We start from the raw sequence: 19,608 nt of genomic DNA on the forward strand, positions 1-19,608 counted from the left end.
CTGTATAATGTATTTGAACTACGCCTGACCTGATTCCCGTTTAAGAGGGGATACGTAGGCAACCCTATGGGTTCGGTCACAATTCAATAAAATTTTCATTTCCCCCCGCTATTGGAAACTAGGACAGAATTTTGAGGAGGACCCTCAAAATTCCGAAGTTGATTTTAGCCATTTATCGCACGTAGCCGTCAGAAGCACCAGCCCAGTAAACTGTGGCAGAATTTTAAGGAGAACCCTCAAATTTCGTAGCGAGAGAGGTTGCAATGTCTTGAACCGCCTCGCATTCGTCAGTTCATCTAAAGAAAACTATTTTAAATTATGTATTTATGTTACATTGTTTCTAAATCATGCATGTCTGGTATCAAAATTACTTTGTTTTGCAATGCTACCCCAATGGTACACAACGCCAAGCAAGACAAGCGAAGCTCATGGGGAAACAAACTAACCTTCCCCCCTTTTACAAAACTCACGATTTTTCTTTGGATGCAGGCACTCAAGTCGTAAAATCATCAGATATATCTATACACTCATACTTCCCAGGAATACAGCTCTGAAAATCACCACCTATTTACAGTTGCTATCCGTACACGACATCCACAGCAGCCACAATATAGCAATCAGCTATCATCTATCATCTATCAACTAAGAGATTTCATTACTATTCGCCTTTTATTTTCTGCATTGCATAAGGCTACCTTTCTGCCTTTCGAGGTTAAGCTCTACCTCCATCTGCATTTCTCTGCATTGCATAAGGCTACCTTTCTGCCTTCCGAGGTTAAGCTCTGCCTCCATCTGCATTTTTTTGCATTGAATAAGGCTACCTTTCTGCCTTCCGAGGTTAAGCTCTGCCTCCATCTACATTTCTCTACATTGCATAAGGCTACCTTTCTGCCTTCCGAGACTAAGCTCTGTCTCCATCTGCATCTTCTGCATTGCATAAGGCTACCTTTCTGCCTTCCGAGACTAAGCTCTGTCTCCATATGCATCTTCTGCATTGCATAAGGCTACCTTTCTGCCTTCCGAGGTTAAGCTCTACCTCCATCTGCATCTTCTGCATTGCATAAGGCTACCTTTCTGCCTTCCGAGATTAAGCTCTATCTCCATCTGCATTTTCTGCATTGCATAAAGCTACCTTTCGACCTTCCGAGGTTAAGCTCTACCTCCATCTGCATCTCCTTCATTGCATAAGGCTATATTTCTGTCTTTCGAGGTTAAGCTCTACCTCCATCTGCATGGTTGAAATACCGCCACCTTATTTCTCTTGCATGGTTGAAATATCGCCACTCTATTTCTCTTGCATGACTGAAATACCACCATCTTATTTCTCTTGCATGGCTGAAATACCACAACCCTTTATTTTTGTCTTGCACCGGCTGAAAGATCGCCACTTTCTGCATTTTCATGGGCTGAAAGATCGCCAAATTGTCCAAGGGCGTCATTGTTCGGAGACACCATTTTCATAGCCCGAAAAGGCTATGCCATGGCCTGAGGACCCCATTTTATCTTTTGCATATCATTATTCAAAGGCATCATGGTTCGGAGGCATCATCCTCATAGCCCGAGAACATCATTTCATAGCCTGCGAATCTTTTATCATACGCTTCATGGCCTAGGACATCATGGTCCAAGGACGTCATCCTAACCGTCCAAAAACAACATTCACGGTCTAACGGGAACTTGCATCACGTTTAAATTTATGCACAATATGCTGGCATTGTTCATTCGCAAGTACACCGGCTAGCAACGACCGTCTCATCAGGAGCAATCCCGCTCCAATTCCCGCAGCCTATCAGACTCTGACCATCCTTTCTAAACCTGAACATCGCGTCCGCTTTTCGAAAATCTCCATCGGCATACTCCGCCGATGGATCCCGAACTATATATGGCATGAATCCTGTAATACCAGGGATATGTAAGCAACTCAAAAACCAGAGCTCGGTCAAAACTCTTCAAAATCGTTTCATTCGGCCAAAATTGGCCATCATATCTCTACCCAACAACTCTTTCATCCTTCTGGGTAAAGAGGGGCAGCTGTTGATAACCAATTTTTCCTTATGTATTTTTATATACAAAATACTTTCAAAATAGCATGTACATACATATATAAGCATGCCCAAGAGTTTTGGTATTTTTTCCTAATTTTTAAGATTTTAAAAATCAATTTATTGCCTATTTTTAGTAGTACAAAATCCAATAATTATTCCCAAGATTATATTTTTGTGAATAACTTATTGTATTCTCATATTTACACCAAAATATAATTAATATGTTTTTTGTATATTTTTTACAAATTTATTTGGTATTTTTAAGCTAAATTGCATGTAATTGCAATTATAGCCTATTTCACGATTAGTAGCATTTTATAATTATAAAATTATTTCCAATATTTTAAGTTTAATATTTATATAGTATTTATTGGCTCAGTATTTTTAATTTACTTTTAAAATTATTATTACTATTTTTATAAAATAAAAAGGTAAAATAGGTTATTTAACACTTAGCCCATTTCTATTTCAATTACAACCCTTTCACCTTTCAATTTTGGCCCTCAATTTGACCCAATTCCACCCCCAAATTAAACCAGCCCAATCCCCAAATTACCCGACCCCTAACCCGATTAAAAAAACCACCCGGCTCCCATTTGATCCAGGCCGTTGATCATTTTGATTAACGACCGTAATTCACCCTTTCCTTTTTTTAATTCCCAAACCCCCCTTGACCTAATTCATTTCACCTGAGACACTGCCTTTGAACCCCTTCGTCTCTCAAATCCTCTCGAGCCTCTCCGAAACCCTAATCGTCTCCCACCTTATCTCACCATGTTTCCACCGCAATCCATGGCGTCTCCGGCCATGGATGGTGTGTACTAATCCTTTCTCACCATCAGACCTAAACTATTCAAGGTTTTGAAGCCCGACTTCAATGGCTCTCTTCAGATCCTTCTCAGATCTATAGATCTATGGCTTATCCGGCTATTACCCGACATGTTCAAGCAATATGAGAACCCTTCTTTAAAATTAGTATACTTTCACCTAGGCAAGTAGTAGGTAATTGTTTAACTGTGTTAGTTTTAATAAATTGCAACCAGACAAGGCCTAATTCAGACTCCTCATTTGAGAAATATGTGATGAAGCAACATGTCCTAATGCTTTAAATTTAATTTATACTATAACCAGTATTTGAAGTCATGCTAAATAATTTGCTCCTTTAAGTGAGGAGGCCTGTTTGAGCCCTTAAACTACTATTTGTTTCCCCCTACTTGCTTATGTGTTTTGTTTATCGAATTAGAATTTTGTCCTTTTAAAACTTTGAAAAGCCCCAACCTCCCTCCCTTTAGGACTAGTAGTCCCAAATGCCTCCGGGATTGATAGGATCGGGGCGGGTAATAGCATGCAATAAGTAACGACACTATTTCGCGTTTAATACCTTAATGGGGTGGAAAGGGTAGATATGGACATGATGATCGGTGCACTAATACCACGTGCGACCCCTCTTCTGAGGAGTGATTACGGGGTATTTCATTGATGTGATCCATATTGTTTGTAAACCTAGGACCCCTTCCTCTTTACTTGTTATCCCTTTTTTAACCGTCTAGACTATTTTCTTAAGATTTCTGTTTTCTTTATCTTTCTTCAAACTTTCAATTCACTTGCAACATTATGTGTAAATCCCCTTCTATTTGTGACCTTTATTTGCTTACTTGTTAGTTAAAGTCACAATTATAACATGGTCGGGAACCACACTAGTGGATCTTGGGGAGTGCCTAACACCTTCCCCTCGAGATAATTTCAAACTCTTCTTTAGTGTCCTTATGTACTTTAATGATTAGGTGGCGTCTCTTCAACCTAAAAAACCCAATTCCCAAAAGGGAACGAGTTGTCCTCCCAAATGTTATGAACCCGATTTTACTTTTAGAAAAAGGAGGCGCGACAGAAGTAGGTGACAAAAGACAAAAAGTAGATAGTAAATACAAAAAAGATAAGTATCAACTTAAAAAAAAATACCAAAATATGTTGAAGTTTTTGTCATAAACTTTTTCAACAACTTCAGCCCATTGTGTTGAGGTTATTTAGTTCATTTATAAAACTTCAGCACATAATAAGCTGAAGTTTTTCATCGTGCATTCAATAGTTTTGTTGTAAATGCTTTTTCAAAAACTTCAGCTCAATGTGCTGAAGTTTGTTAGTTCATTTCTGAAAACTTTAGCATTTGATGAGCTGAAGTTTTTCTCCTGGACTCGATAGTTTTTGTCGTAAAGTTTTTTCAAATAACTTCAGCTCCATGTGTTGAAGTTATTTAGTTCATTTCTAAAACCTTCAGCACTTGATAAGCTGAAGTTTTTGTCCTGGACTCGATATTTTTTGTCGTAAAGCTTTTTCAAATAACTTACGCAGAAAAAGCGTAAGTTTTTGTCCTATATTTGACACTTTTGTTATGACTTTTAACCAAAAATTCAGCTTAAAAAGCAGAAGTTATTTACTTCATACTTGTCACACCTCCTTTTTTCATCTACACCATCGGGAAAGGGGATGTATAAAGGGAGTTTTTCCAATTAAAAAACAATCGAAAAGGGATTATATTTATTAAAAGATTTAGAGTCTCCACTTGGGAGATTTATGGTGTCCCAAGTCACTGGTTCCAATCCCGAATCAAGGAAAAGATTGACTCTATTTAACAGTCGGCGAACCAGAAATCCGGGTAAGGAATTCTATTAACCTGGGAGAAGGTGTTAGGCATTCCCGAGTTCTGTGGTTCTAGCACGGTCGCTTAACTGTTATAGTCGGCCTATTATTTGATTTTTAAAACACTTTTGAACCTATGTGCGTTTTAACCTTTAACCGCTTTTAATTGATTTTTAAAGAAGATTGAATGTCGTTTAAAACGTGCCTTTGGATCGCGCCACATGAAATGCACCCGCAGTCCGGAACACATTTTATTCAACATTTGGGATTTGATTTGGGTCACATGAAATGCACACCCGAGTTTAAAAAGGTAATATTATTATAATAACGCGCCTAAAGCAACTACGTGTTTTTAACTTTGTGAGGGCCATGGAAAATTCACTAAATGGCACACCTCGATTTCTAAGGAGCAAATGCATTAATTAAATGAGGGACACGCATTTAAAATTTATTTGGCACGGCACACCTCAACCCCAACTTAAAAGGATATACAAACTAGATGTTTGAAGGCCATAAGCTATTTTCGTTATCTAATATTGGCTCGCCTCCCGTAATTAAAAAAATGAAATAAGGCTTAAAGAAATTATAACTATTCCTAACTTGACGCTCAAATTCAGATTATTAATCACAATGACAGCGTTAGGCGAAACTAAATCCGTCCTCATTTTCTCAAAGCTTGGGCCTGGCTTGAGGCCCAATGCCTAGTTGAAAAGAAATTTCACACCAACGAAAAGCTAGGCATGCGCGGTCCTGGGGAGAACTACATTGATGCCGAATTCGCAACAGGGATTCGTTCATACAGCTTCTGACTTTTAAACAAATACCAAATTACATTCAAAGGTCAAGACATGATTTAAACGTTTCAATCATGTTATTAAAATATGTATATAAGCTTCACACCATTTAACAAGACTATACAGCCTAAAGCTTTCAAAAAGACGAATGCAAGTATTAAAACCAAACTCACAAGTTTTCAAGTCTGATTTTCAACTCAAGTCCTGCTTACAACCCTTTTAAAACATCTGAGAACTTACGTGTGAATATGGACAACACTAGACTAAGGTACCCCCTAAAATCAGTAAACCAAATCCTAGGTTGGTGCACAAATGAATTTGAAAAGCCAAACCCAATCCAGACTTAAGAGCCCAGATACTGCCCAGGCCCAAATCAGGGAGTCTGACTCTTATTCGAGTCCATATCAGCAGCAAACCTGCTGCACCTTAACATGATCCATCTCCCCATTCTCACTTCGCATGCGTGCTCAATTTAGATATAGCAACTTGACAATTAACAACATATTCTTGTAATTTGAACTCACAAACACATCATGCATCTAAAATCAACTGACACTTCTATCAATAACAAAACCTAGAGAACCGAACAAATGGAAATCAATAATTCTCGCAGTAGCCTGTTACAATTCCACCATAAGACTCAAAGTCCTCAAGCACAACTTCATGTTAAACAAGCTGAGATAAGAAATTGACACTACAAGCTGAGAAAAGAAACTAAAGAAGAAGAGCATCTGATAACATAATCTTCATCTCCTTTCAACAAAACACTTCATAAGTTATCCTTTACATGCTTAAATCAGGGATATGTACCTGAAGATGGAAGGAAACTAGGATTAAGGATTAGCAGCAATAGCAAAGATCAACAGCAGGAAGCAAACATTGAACCAGTTTTTAAACCAAAACGATACTCAGCCAGTCCACAAAACAGCTTCAATCGAATAGTAACTCAGCCAGTTTCAGTCCAAACGTAAAACAGCTAAATTCAATCCATCTCAACACCAGATGAATCAGAAACGGCTTCAACAAATTAAAGAAAAATCAGAGAAGGAGTCCAATGGAACAATAGTTTTCTGAAAATTTTAGCCGTGTTTTAATTTTCTGGATCTTTCTCCTAGGTCTCTTGGGTCTTCCTTTCAATGCAAGAAATGATACCTTTATAGGCAAGAAAGTAGGGCAACCTAATTAATCAACAGATTTGCACTTTGACCCCTTTTGAATTTTTCTTTTTGCTCAAATACCCTTAGCTTAAAACTCAAATTTTCAGATTAGCCCCCCCACCCCAGCTTCCTAGAAGCTTCCTTTTCAGTTACAAGAGATTCCCCCACCTAAATTTCCTATACTAACCCCTAAAACCCTGTTATTATCCTCTATATGCCAGGCAGGACCACAGTCCAATTGACCCGAATTAGTGAGTCTGAGCAGACCCAAATCAATCTCCTCTTAGGCTAAACAATCTTTGTGACCCAATTAATATGAAGAAAAACTCAGAAAACCAAATGTTCAAATTCATAAGCCTAATGACTCGGAGCCAAATTAAGCCCAAAACGAGCATGCAAAATTCAAACTACCCAGACTAGGAAACAACTGATAATCAAGCACACCCTAAATCTAGCATGCGAACACAGATGATAAAAATAAAATAAGAAAAGTAAAATAAAATAAAAAATGAAACCAAACAGACAATCAAAACAAAAAAAATGAGAAGGAGTAGAAGAAGATGGGGAAAAGGAACACAAAATAATAGGGTAAAGAAAGAATACCTAGGAATTTCGGATGAACAAGAAATATGGAAGAATGCCTTAAATTCTTCAATTTCCGGATTTTTCGGCCAAATATGATATTAATCATGTGTTCTTATAAAGAACACACGACAAAAATCAAATTAGGCTTGAGATTCCTTCAGAACCCGATTTGGAGTTTCTAAGGTTCATCTTTTGATCTAAGATTCGAGGAGATTCGGGGGGATTTGAAACAAACGGAGTGGGGATTTGAGATGAGGGGAGTGAGGTGGTTATAGGGTGTGATTTTGGGTGGGATTGGGGTAGGCGCCGCCACCAGAGGCCGGGGATTTAGGGGTGGCTCAGCTAGGGTTTTCTTCCAAAACCAGATTCGAGCCGTTCTGGGTTGATTCGAGGGCGGGGATTTGTAGATTCGGAAAGAGGATAAGGAGGGGAGTGTTTGGTGTAAGTTTGGTGGCGATTGGACACCGGCGCCGCCATCAATGGTGGTGGGGAATCCCGACGGCTTCTAGGGTTTCTCTGAGGGGATTTGAGAGAGACAAAAGTTGGGGGGGCGGTAACGTTTGGACATTAATATATCAAATGACCCCGGCTTCTCGTCCGTTAGATCAATCCACCTCGACGGTCCCGATCTGATGCCCATGAAACGACGTGGTTTCACATAGTTGGGGGAATGGACCGGGTAGAGGCGGGTTTGGGCCGGGTTTCTGCGTGATTGGGGTGGGTAGGCTAATGATGTAGGTTTGGGCTGGGGATTTGGATTGATTTTGGCCCAAATTTTCCTTTTCATTATTTCCTTTTTTTTTTCAATTTATTTTTCTCTTTTAACAAAAATCTTTTTCTTTTTCCTAAATTGAAATTAAAACTTAAATTGAATCCTAAACCAAATTATCCTACCACATTAAATTAATTAACCCTAATAATTGTTACTACCAATAATTAAAAATCAAATTAAAGGAAAAATCTACCAAAATTCGACATTAAAATTAAAAGTGCAAAATAAATTATTTTTGTGATTTTCCCCATTTTTTATAAAATAATTGATTTGTCTATTTATCTTAAAATGTAAAATTAAATCCTAAATGCAAATGCAACATATTTTTTGTATTTTCTCATCAATTAAAATGCACAAACAAAATGCAAACAATTAACAGAAAATGTCACAAAATCCGACAAAATTGCAAACACTAATAGAAATTATTTTGTTTTGACTTTGTTGGAGTAATACATATAGGGAAAAAATCACGTGCTCACAACTTCCCCTCTTTGCCCGGAAACATGAAGAGTTTTCGCGCAAAGATAAATGAGCGGATACGAGCGATTTTTACCCGCTTGAATACTCTGTGGGAAGTATTTTTGGAAAGATTTGACCGCACCCTGCTTCCGAGGTTGCCTACATATCCTTGGCTAAAAAGGAATCAGGTCAGTGTAGTTCGGGAAATTTTGGTAGCTGGGACTACCACGAAGCTGTGATTTCACTGTTGTTGTTGTTGCTGCTACTGCTTGCTGAACCTCCTTATTACACCATGTCAAAATAAAACAAGAAGCTAGACTAGACTATGATCTATGGATTACAAAAAGTCCTATCTATATCTTCAAACTTGATCTTGTGCTTCTTGTTGCCTTGTTGTTCTCCATTCTTTCGGAGACGTCCGTTTGTTGCCACCTTGAATTGTAAACTGAGATATTTTCCCTTTCTTCAGGTGGGCGCCTGACTGCTGCACTTGATATGTATTCCTTGCTCTCCAGGCGGACTCCTGACTTCAAAATGTGAATGTATTCCCATGCTATCCAGACGGGCTCCTGACTGCTGACTTGAAATGTATTCCCTGCTCTTCAGGCGGGCTCCTGACTTCAACATAAACAAAGCAAAGAATCTGAAAGCTAAACTTAAATGGTACTCCCTTGTTCTCCAGGCGGGTTCCTGACTGCTGCATTTGAAAGTATTCCCTGCTCTCCAGGCGGACTCCTGACTTCAACTTGAAATGTATTCCTTGCTCTCCAGGCGGGCTCCTGACTTCAGTATAGACAAAACAAAGAATTTGAAAGCTAAACTTAATTGATACTCCCTTGTTCTCCAGGCGGGCTCCTGACTGTTGCGATTGAAAGTATTCCCTGCTCTCCAGGCGGGCTCCTGACTTCAACTTGAAATGTATTCCCTGCTCTCCAGGCGGGCTCCTGACTTCAACAAAACAGACAAAAACAAAGAAAATTATCTGCCCCAGTTTGGTGGCTGGGGACAGATGTGATTGTAAAACTAAATCATATTACCAAGTATTACTAAGGATTTGAAAGCTAGGTCCCATTATTCAGGGGGGTCCTGACAACTCTTAACTAAACGACAATTTAAAATCTAAGTTATATCTTCTACAGGTGTGACTTCTGCTAAATCTTGCTATCTAAGAGGATCTTTAAACTACTTCCCATTATCCAGGAGGGTCCTGAAACTCAAAGGTCAAATTTTATCTTAAAGGTGACAGCTTTCATGTCTGAATTATACTACCTTACAATAGAGTTTATGCTAAATGTTGGTATCTAATCGAAATCTTAAGCTAAGTCCCATTATTCAGGAGAGTCCTGAAAACTCCTAATTGAATCCTATCTCGAACATGCAAATTTCTAAGCCAACTTATATTCCTTTGGGATGCATTTATGCTAGATTATGCTATTTCTGATCTTTAAACTAGGTTCCATTTTTCAGGAGGGTCCTGAAAATCAAAACAAACCTGTTTGGTGAGTGCCTTTCTCCACGGAGAGTTTCTCCGAATCCAACGAATTTTCTGTCCCTGTTTCAATCAAAGAAAATTTTGTCAGTTTAAAGTGGTGGTTAACTGATGGCATTCTTGCTGAAGATCTTTCTGCTGCAATGTTTGTTCTGACTGGATTCTCCGAACTAGCCCTGAACCGCTTTGACTTTCTGACTGACTTTCAAACCCCATGACTTTTGACGAGCCAAGTGTTCTATACCCCCGCTGTTGTCTTACCTCTGATCCCTTTATCTGAACTTTTGCATCTCCCATGACATTACCAAACCATTCCACCGATGAAGCTTCCGGTGATTCCTCGTATTTTCCTCTTTCGTCGTGTTATCCTTAGTATACTTTGACCACTTTGTGCTTTGCAATTTTGGAAGTTGGTAGTGAGCTTTAAAAGCCTTTTCACTCGATTTGAACAAGACTGACAATGAAACATCTTTAGATAAATACACAAAAGAAAATTAAATGCAATGACTTTGCGGGTTAAGGATAAGAAGAATCCAAAACCAGATGACTGCTACCAAAGGAGAAAGAAAAGAGACTTATCTGGGTGGAACAGCTGGTACCAATGATCATGACATGCATTTCGGATTAGTCGGCCCAATCTGTCCAACCAATCAACTTTCAGTTGCCGTACTTTGTTGCCCCAGAATTTCCATGACTTGATTACTTTACCCAAACCTCGGCCTTGTTCATCCTGCGGTGCCTTGAAAGGTTTTCACCAGCAGACCTCTTTCATTCGTTTATCTCTCGACTCACTTTCGCCTTATGGTGCCCGTGAGGGTTTTCACCGATAAGACTCTCTCATTTTTATTTTTCTCAACTCCCGTCGCCTTACGGTGCCTGTGAAGGTTTTCACCAATAAGACTCTCTTATTTTTATTTTTCCTGCTTGAACCAGAGTGTTGCCCCTAACATGAATTACCTTTGCCTGCTCGACTTGGCATTTCTCAAAGACTGATCAGAAGGTCTTTCTTTGGACCGTAATGTGGGCTTTTGGACAGGGTTAAAAAGAAAGGGTATAAAAGGCTCAAAACAGTTCAAATGGATTAGACTTACAACTTTCGGAATCTGGTTTCTCACAACATCCACAACTTCTGCCCCAGTTCCTTGCTTGGGGACTTTTGGACTTTTATTTTGATGAGACCGCACCGTGAGGTTGCCTACGTATCCTTAAAAGGAATCAGGTCGAACGTAGTTCATGGCATAGAAATTACTTTGTTGTTGCGATTTTTCTTTTCTCTCTTTCTTTTCTTTCTCTCCTTTTCTTCTGTTATTCTTCTTTTCTTTTTTTTTTCTTTTTCTCTTTTTTTTTTCTTTTTGCTTCTCTTTTCTTTTCTTTCTCTTTCTTCTCTCTTTTCATTTTTCTTCTTCTTTTCTTTTATTGTTCATTCTTTCTTTTTCTTTTCACTTACTTATCCTCCGCACTTGCGTTTCTGAGTTGTTCCGTTGATCCCGAAAGAGGGGTATGAAAAAAAATAAATAAGGCTCAAAAAGGGGTGACAAAGGATAAAGTATTTAGATAGCAGAACAAAACGCCTTCATCATTTCAATCTTCAAAATATGCCAAATACAAACAAGTACAATCAAAGAAAGAAATCATACATAGTATCTCTTGACTGCATCAGAGTTGATAGCCATTTCTACACATTTCCCTTCTACATCTGTCAGATATAATGCGCCATTGGACAGCACTCTAGTTACAACAAATGGCCCCTGCCAATTTGGGGCGAACTTTCCTTTTGCTTCAGCCTGATGAGGCAAGATACATCTCAACACTAGTTGACCCACTTCGAACTTCCGTGGACATACCTTCTTGTTATATGCTCTTGCCATTCTCTGTTGGTACAATTGGCCTTGACATACTGCCGCCAATCTCTTTTCATCAATCAGACTTAACTGCTCCAAACGGGTTTTGACCCATTCAACGTCATCAATTTCTGCCTCAACGACAATCCGAAGGGATGTGATTTCAATTTCTGCGGGTATTACTGCCTCCGTGCCATACACCAACAAATAAGGAGTAGCCCATACTGAAGTGAGAATAGTAGTGCGATAACCCAGCAATGCAAACGGCAGCTTTTCATGCCACTGCCTAGAACCTTCCACTATTTTTCGAAGTATCTTCTTTATATTCTTGTTGGTTGCCTCGACTGCTCCATTCTCTTTAGGGCGATATGGGATGGAATTGCGTACAATCCTAAACTGCTGACAGGTCTCCGCCATCAGATGACTGTTGAGATTAGCATCATTATCCGTGATGATTACCTTCGGAATCCCAAACCGACAGATGATATTTGAATGCACAAAATCGACCACCGCTTTCTTGGTCACAGATTTGAAAGTTTTCGCTTCAACCCACTTGGTGAAATAATCAATGGCTACCAGGATAAACCTGTGTCCATTTGATGCTGCTGGTTCGATTGGCCCAATGACATCCATGCCCCAAGCAACAAAAGGCAGGTGCAGACATTGAATGTAATTCAGATGGTGGAGAATGAATCAAATCTCCATGCACTTGGAACTAATGACATTTACGCACAAAACCGATGCAATCCCGCTCCATAGTGAGCCAGTAGTAACCTGCTCGGAGAATCTTCTTTGCCAGAATGTACCCACTCATATGCGGTCCACAAACTCCGGAGTGTACCTCAGTCATGATAGTTGTGGCCTGTCTAGCATCTATGCATCTTAGCAATCCCAAATCTGGAGTTCTTTTGTACAATACCCCTCCACTAAAGAAAAATCCACTTGCCAATCGTCGAATTGTTCTTTTCTGATCACCAGTGGCCTGTACCGGATATACCCCCATCCTAATGTATTCTTTGATATCATGGAACCATGGTTCCCCATCAAGTTCTTCTTCCACCACATTACAGTAAGCGTGCTAATCACGGACCTGAATCTGCAAAGGGTCCACATAAGCCTTATCTAGATGATGTAATATTGACACTAGAGTAGCCAAAGCATCAGCAACTTTATTATGGATCCTTGGGATATGCTTGAATTCTATCGACTAAAACCGTTGGCAAAGATCATGCAAACATTGTCTATACGGTATGAGTTTCAAATCCCGTGTTTTCCATTCTCCCTGAATTTGGTGCACCAGGAGGTCGGAGTCACCCAAGACCAAGACTTCCTGGACACCCATATCCACAGCTAACCTCAAACCCAGAATACATGCCTCGTACTCAGCCATGTTATTGGTACAGTCAAAATGAAGCTGAGCCGTAACAGGGTAGTGCTGCCCTGTTTCAGAAATAAGTACTGTTCCTATCCCCATGCCCTTCATGTTTGCGGCTCCATCAAAGAAAAGTTTCCATCCAAGCTTCTCGACTTGTTCCAACTCATCAATGTGCATCACCTCTTCATCAGGGAAATAAGTTTCAAAGGTTCGTAATCTTCATCAACCAGGTTCTCGGCCAAGTGGTCCGCCAAGGCCTGTGCTTTCATTGCAGTTCGAGTCACGTAGACAATGTCAAACTCTGTGAGTAGGATCTTCCACTTTGCAAGCCTCCCTGTGGGCATAGGCTTCTGAAAGATATACTTCAATGGATCCAAGCGAGATATGAGGTAAGTAGTATAAGATGACAAATAGTGTTTCAGCTTCTGTGCCACCCAAGTTAGGGCGCAACATGTCCTCTCAAGATGAGTGTACTTAACCTCATAGGATGTGAACTTCTTGCTGAGGTAATAGATGGTCTGCTCCTTCCTTCCAGTGATATCATGTTGACCCAATACACAACCGAATGAATTATCCAAAACCGTCAAATATAGAATCAAAGGTCGCCCTGGTTCTGGCGGGACCAACACGGGTGGGTTTGACAAATACCCCTTTATCTTATCAAACGCCTCCTGACATTTATCCATCCACTTGACTGCAACATCTTTCTTTAACAGTTTGAAGATAGGCTCACAAGTTGTCGTGAGCTAAGCGATGAACCTGCTGATATAATTCAATCTCCCCAACAAACTCATCACCTCGGTCTTGTTCTTTGGAGGTGGCAATTCCTGGATGGCCTTGATTTTTGATGGGTCCAATTCAATAGCCCGGCGGCTGACTACGAACCCCAACAACTTTCCAGACGGCACCCCAAAAGCACACTTTGCAGGATTAAGCTTGAGATTGTACCTGCGAAGCCTTCGGAAGAACTTCTTCAGATCCCTGACATGGTCAGACTACTTTCTAGACTTCACGATCACATCATCCACGTACACCTCGATTTCCTGGTGTATCATATCATGGAATATTGTTGTCATTACCCTCACGTAGGTTGCCCCAGCTTTTTTCAAACCGAATGGCATGACCCGATAGCAGTACATTCCCCACAGCGTGATGAAGGCCGTCTTTTCTGCATCTTCCTCGTCCATTAAGATCTGATGATTACCCGTGTAACAATCCATAAAATAACCAATCTCATGTTTGGCACTAGTGTCAATTAATATATGGATGTTTGGCAGGGGAAAATTATCCTTCGGACTTGCTTTGTTGAGATCCCGATAGTTAACGCACACACTGGTTTTGCCATCCTTCTTCGGCACAGGCACAACATTGGCTAACCAGGTGGGATACCGCGTGACCCGAATAACTTTCGCATCAAACTGCTTGGTGACCTCTTCTTTGATCTTTACACTCATATCCGTTTTGAACTTTTTCAGCTTCTGTTTGATAGGAGGGAATGCCGGGTCAGTGGGCAACATGTGAACCACTAAATCAGTGCTCAGAGCCAACATGTCATCATAGGACCATGCAAAAACGTCTTTGTATTCAAACAGTGCTTTAATTATCTCCTCCCTGAGTTGAGGTTCCAGATGGACACTTATTTTAGTTTCACAGATATTTTCTTGGTCCCCCAGATTATCTGCTTCTGTGTCATTCAAATTAGGTTTGGGCTTTTCCTCAAAATGACTTAGTTCCTTACTAATTTCTTCACAGGCCTCATCATCCTCAAACTCCAACTCGTCATCACACTCAATTTCTTGTATTATTATTTCAGAGTTAGATTGGCTTTTAAAACTGGGCCGAAGATTCCTCACGCATGTCATGTCATTGATATCAGCATAAAAAGAACTGTACAAAAGAAGAGAACAAAAATAAAATTAGAAGAAATGAAGGAAAAGGAACAATTGCATTTCATTGAATATAAAGATAACAGGGTTTTAACACATCCAACTGGACAGAACATAATATCTAAATTACAGACCCTGGAATAATCCAGATAACTAAAAGAAAATCAAAACCCACTACCAAGACTCCCTCCGGATAGGAAGAGGAGTAGCTTCCCAGTTGTTGACTTTTGCACATGGTCCCACGAATTGCACATCTACCTTGCTTGACCCTTCCCCAGCCTCAACCATGTTAACCTCAACGAATAACCTTTCGAGTCCCTTCTCTAAGTCTCCATTAGCACCAATCAACGATCCAGGAACCTTTAACAATAATTGCTTTCTGACACCCGGCCTGGCGAATGATCTGGACAGACGCGGGATTGGCTTTGGCAGTGTCCATGCTTTCTGTTTCATTTTGCGGGCTCGTCTCACATCTGCAACTGTAGGTTTGAACCCCAGATCAAAAGTATCCAGATTCCTTGGAAGAGAAACCGGTTGCACAATACCTTGCAAAGATGCACCCAAACCCTTGCCCGGTACGAAACCATTTTTCAACATTTCAACGGCTACCATGACTGATGCCGCAACCATCTTTGGAGTTGGAATGCTCTTTCCTTCCGGAACTTTCTCTACTAATACTATGTCAAAGACTTGATAAACCCAGGTCCCTTGCCATCGTCAACCTCTATGAACGGAACAATGGCACCATTGTGCACACACAAATTATCCTCGCCATGTACAACAATTTCCTGTCGATCCCATTCAAACTTGACCATTTGATGCAGAGTAGACGGGACTGCTTTGGCAGCATGGATCCAGGGTCGTCCCAACAACAGATTGTACGGAACAGCCACGTCGAGCACCTGGAATTCCATAGTAAATTCAACTGGCCCTATTGTAAGCTCAAGCACTATGTCCCCGACTGAATCCTTCCCTCCGCCGTCGAATCCCCGGACGCAAATATTGTTCTTGTGAATCCTTTCATTCTCCACTTGCAATTTGTTTAATGTGGAGAGAGGACAAATGTTCGCACTAGACCCATTGTCAACCAGTACCCGAGTAACCACGGAATCGTCGTATTTCACCGTCAGATAGAGGGCTCTATTGTGCTCGGTACCCTCCATGGGTAACTCATCATCAGAAAAAGTGACTCAGTTTACCTCAAATATCTTGTTAGCTATCTTTTCCAAGTGGTTTACTAAGATTTTGTCAGGAACGTGGGCTTCGTTCAAGATCTTCATCAAAGCATGACGGTGTTCGTCTGAATGGATCAGTAATGACAAGAGCGAGATCTGAGCTGGTGTCTTCCTTAACTGCTCCACAATGGAATAGTCTTGCGCTTTCATCTTTCTTAGAAATTCTTCTGCTGCTTCCTCAGTCACTGCTTTCTTCACCAACACTGGATTATCCTTTGAGGTCTTAGCTTTTTTCAATTCTTCGGGGGCAAAGCATCTCCCCGATCGAGTCAAGCCATGGGTCTCACACACTTCTTCTCTGACCTCTTCCCCCTTGTAAGTTACTGTCAGTCGTTCATAGTTCTACGGGACCGCCTTGATATTGATCATTGGAAGCTGAGTTACTAGTTTTATGATAACAGGCTCTGCGCGAGCACCCTTCACGATCACAACAGGTTTACTTGTAACCCCTGGTACCACCACTTTATCTTTCTTTGGTTTCACTGCAACGGTATTTGACGACCCTTTCTCGGTTACCATAGCCAGCTTGTTGTCTACCTCTTTCAACTGAACTACTGATTTCCCACTAGTTACCTTTTCCTTTGAACTAGTTTCACTGGAGCGGATCATCATCACCGTCTGCGAGGGTTTCTTAGCCTCCCCTCCCTTGTGTATCAACTCAATCATATAGGTCTCATGGTGAGCTAGTAGCGGATTCTGGTTGATGTTTGGTGTTTCTGGGGCTTGAACCTCGATCCGATGAGTATCAATGAGCTCTTGTACAACCATTTTTAGTTTCTAGCATTTCTCTGTGTCATGGCCCAGGGCCCCTAAACAATACTCACAATTCACCGAGCGATCAAGATTTATGGGAAGGGGATTCGGCATTTTGGCCTCGATCGGATTTAACATACCCAACTGTCTCAATATGTGGAATAGGCTGGTATATGATTCTCCCAATGGAGTGAAAGTCTTCTACTTCCGCAACCTCTCATTCTTAAAGGCTTGATTAGGTCGAAAACCTATTCCAGGAGGGTTTTTGTAGGCTTTTGGGAGTGGATGGGTATTTTGTGGAGCTTGGTAGGGACTCTGTGGAGTTGGCGCATGCCATTGTGCATGAGCGGGAGGTTGGGTATAGGTTTATGCGTGATAGACAGAAAAATGGGGATCTGGCGGTGGGTAGTAGTGTTGTGGTGGGCTATATGGAGTGTGGGGGTATGTTTGGGGATAGGGTCGAGGCTGGTTGTAGAATGGTGGAAGGTTCCTGGATCCACCCCAAGCTGCTGACTCGATCGTTGCAACATCCTCTTTCTTCTTCTTTCCGAGTACACCCCAGTACCGTTTTGAATGGCCTGGGTGGTTGCTTTGATTGCTGAGTAACTCATGATCTTATTGGACTTGAGTCCCTCCTCAACCATGCCTCCCATTTTCACAACTTCATTAAAGGACTTGCCCACTGCTGACACCAAATGACCAAAATAAGTGGGCTCCAAAGCCTGCAAGAAATAATCAACCATCTCGCTTTCTTTCATCGGAGGGTCAACCCTCGCCGCTTGCTCTCGCTGCTTGCTCTCTCTAACGGAACCCATATCCTCGGAAACTCTCACCGGGCTTCTTCTCAATCTTTGTCAGTGACAGACGGTCTGGGATGATTTCAAGATTATACTGGAAATGGCAGGCGAAGGCTTGGGCCGATCATCCCATGTGTACCACCTGCTATGATCTTGTCTGGTGTACCATTCTAGCGCCGACCCACTCAAACTTTGGCTGAAATATGCCATCAGCAATTCGTCTCTTCCACCTGCTCCTCTCATCTTGCTATAGAATCCTCTTAAGTGTGCTACCGGGTCGCCATGCCCATCGTACAGATCAAACTTGGGCATTTTGAACCCTGCTGGCAACTGAACATCTGGGAACAAACATAAATCTTTGTAGGCCACACTTACTTGGCCTCCCAGCCCCCTCATATCTTGGAATGATTGCTCTAAGCTTTTGACCTTTCTGATCATCTCTTCATGCTTAGGATTTCTGGGCAGTTTCTCGATCTCTGCCGGGATATCAAGATGAGGAGTGTAAGGATATGGTTCTGGAACTTTGAAGGTGGGTTAAGGGGGATAGTACTGGTTATCGTGAGTTTGGAATATGGGTTCACTGGAAGATCAGTGTAATGTAGCAGGTGGAGGCGCCACAAAAATAGGTGCAATTGGTGGGGGAGGGTACAAGACTTGTTTGAGTGGTGGAACTTGAGAAGTATGGGAAGTGGTGCATTGGCATTGTTGGTAGAGAGGAAAGGCTGGAGATGAGTTTACAGTGGGAGGTTCCTGAGGTTGGGCTGATAGTGGGATATAAGCAGGATTGGCGGGATAAACCAGTGGTGGGTGCCCCTTCGCCCAAGCTTGGTACATTTCAGCCATCTGCTGTTTCAGCTTATACATTTCTTCCCTCATTGCATTAACGTCCATTTCTTCCACCTCTTTCGATGGGTCGACAATACTTGTTTCTGGTTCCTGGTCGACCATATTCAGCCTGTCTTTATATCGGGTGTTGTAGGAGTGAGTTGCCAGAATGCCAGTCAACTAACCACCTACCTGGACTGAATACATCAAACAAACCACCTTGTTAGCGATTAGGCTTTAACAGATTGGTAGCCGCACATTGGGCATGAATGCACCTAAACAGGTTACCGTCTCTATTGTGTATTTGAGTGGTTGCATGCGTTATCCGGCCTTTTCCTTCTTTTAATTGCAAACATCCCCTTTTCTTTTCTTTTCTTTTCCTTTTCTTTCATTCCTGCATCTGTTCTCTCTGTCTTTACTCTCTCTTGTTTCTTATTTTCTCTCTCTTTTGTTATTCCACTATTTCTTCTCTTTACTCTCTTTTATTTGGTTACGGTCGAATCCTATGGAGATTGCCTACGTATTATGACCCCGCATGAATCAGACCAAGCGTAGTTCTTGTAGATAAGTGCGAAATAAAACATTTTTTTGGGATTTTTAGTTTTCCTAAAATAAAACAACAAATGCCTCCATTAAAAACTCAAAACTAACAAATTCCAAAAGATTAACAGATTTTGATGCAAAGATGAAATACAGACTCCAAAAATAGACTGTCATACTCCGAAGAAATACAGACTCAAAAATAGAAAGAAAATACAAACTCAACATGACTTACAGACTCCGACAGAAAAGGAAATACAAACTCAAACGAAAAATCACGAATACTTCAAAGCTCCTGGTGCCCGCGGGACATCATTCGGTCTCGCCACGGGCCTATGTGCAAGATCCCTTTGAAGTTGGTCCAAGTCGTTCATTATTTGTTTAACAAAGGTCATCACCGCTGCAAAGAATGTAGTGC

Source organism: Nicotiana tabacum, chromosome 10 (assembly GCF_000715075.1).
Source record: "Nicotiana tabacum cultivar K326 chromosome 10, ASM71507v2, whole genome shotgun sequence".
NCBI classification, from domain to species: Eukaryota; Viridiplantae; Streptophyta; class Magnoliopsida; order Solanales; family Solanaceae; genus Nicotiana; species Nicotiana tabacum.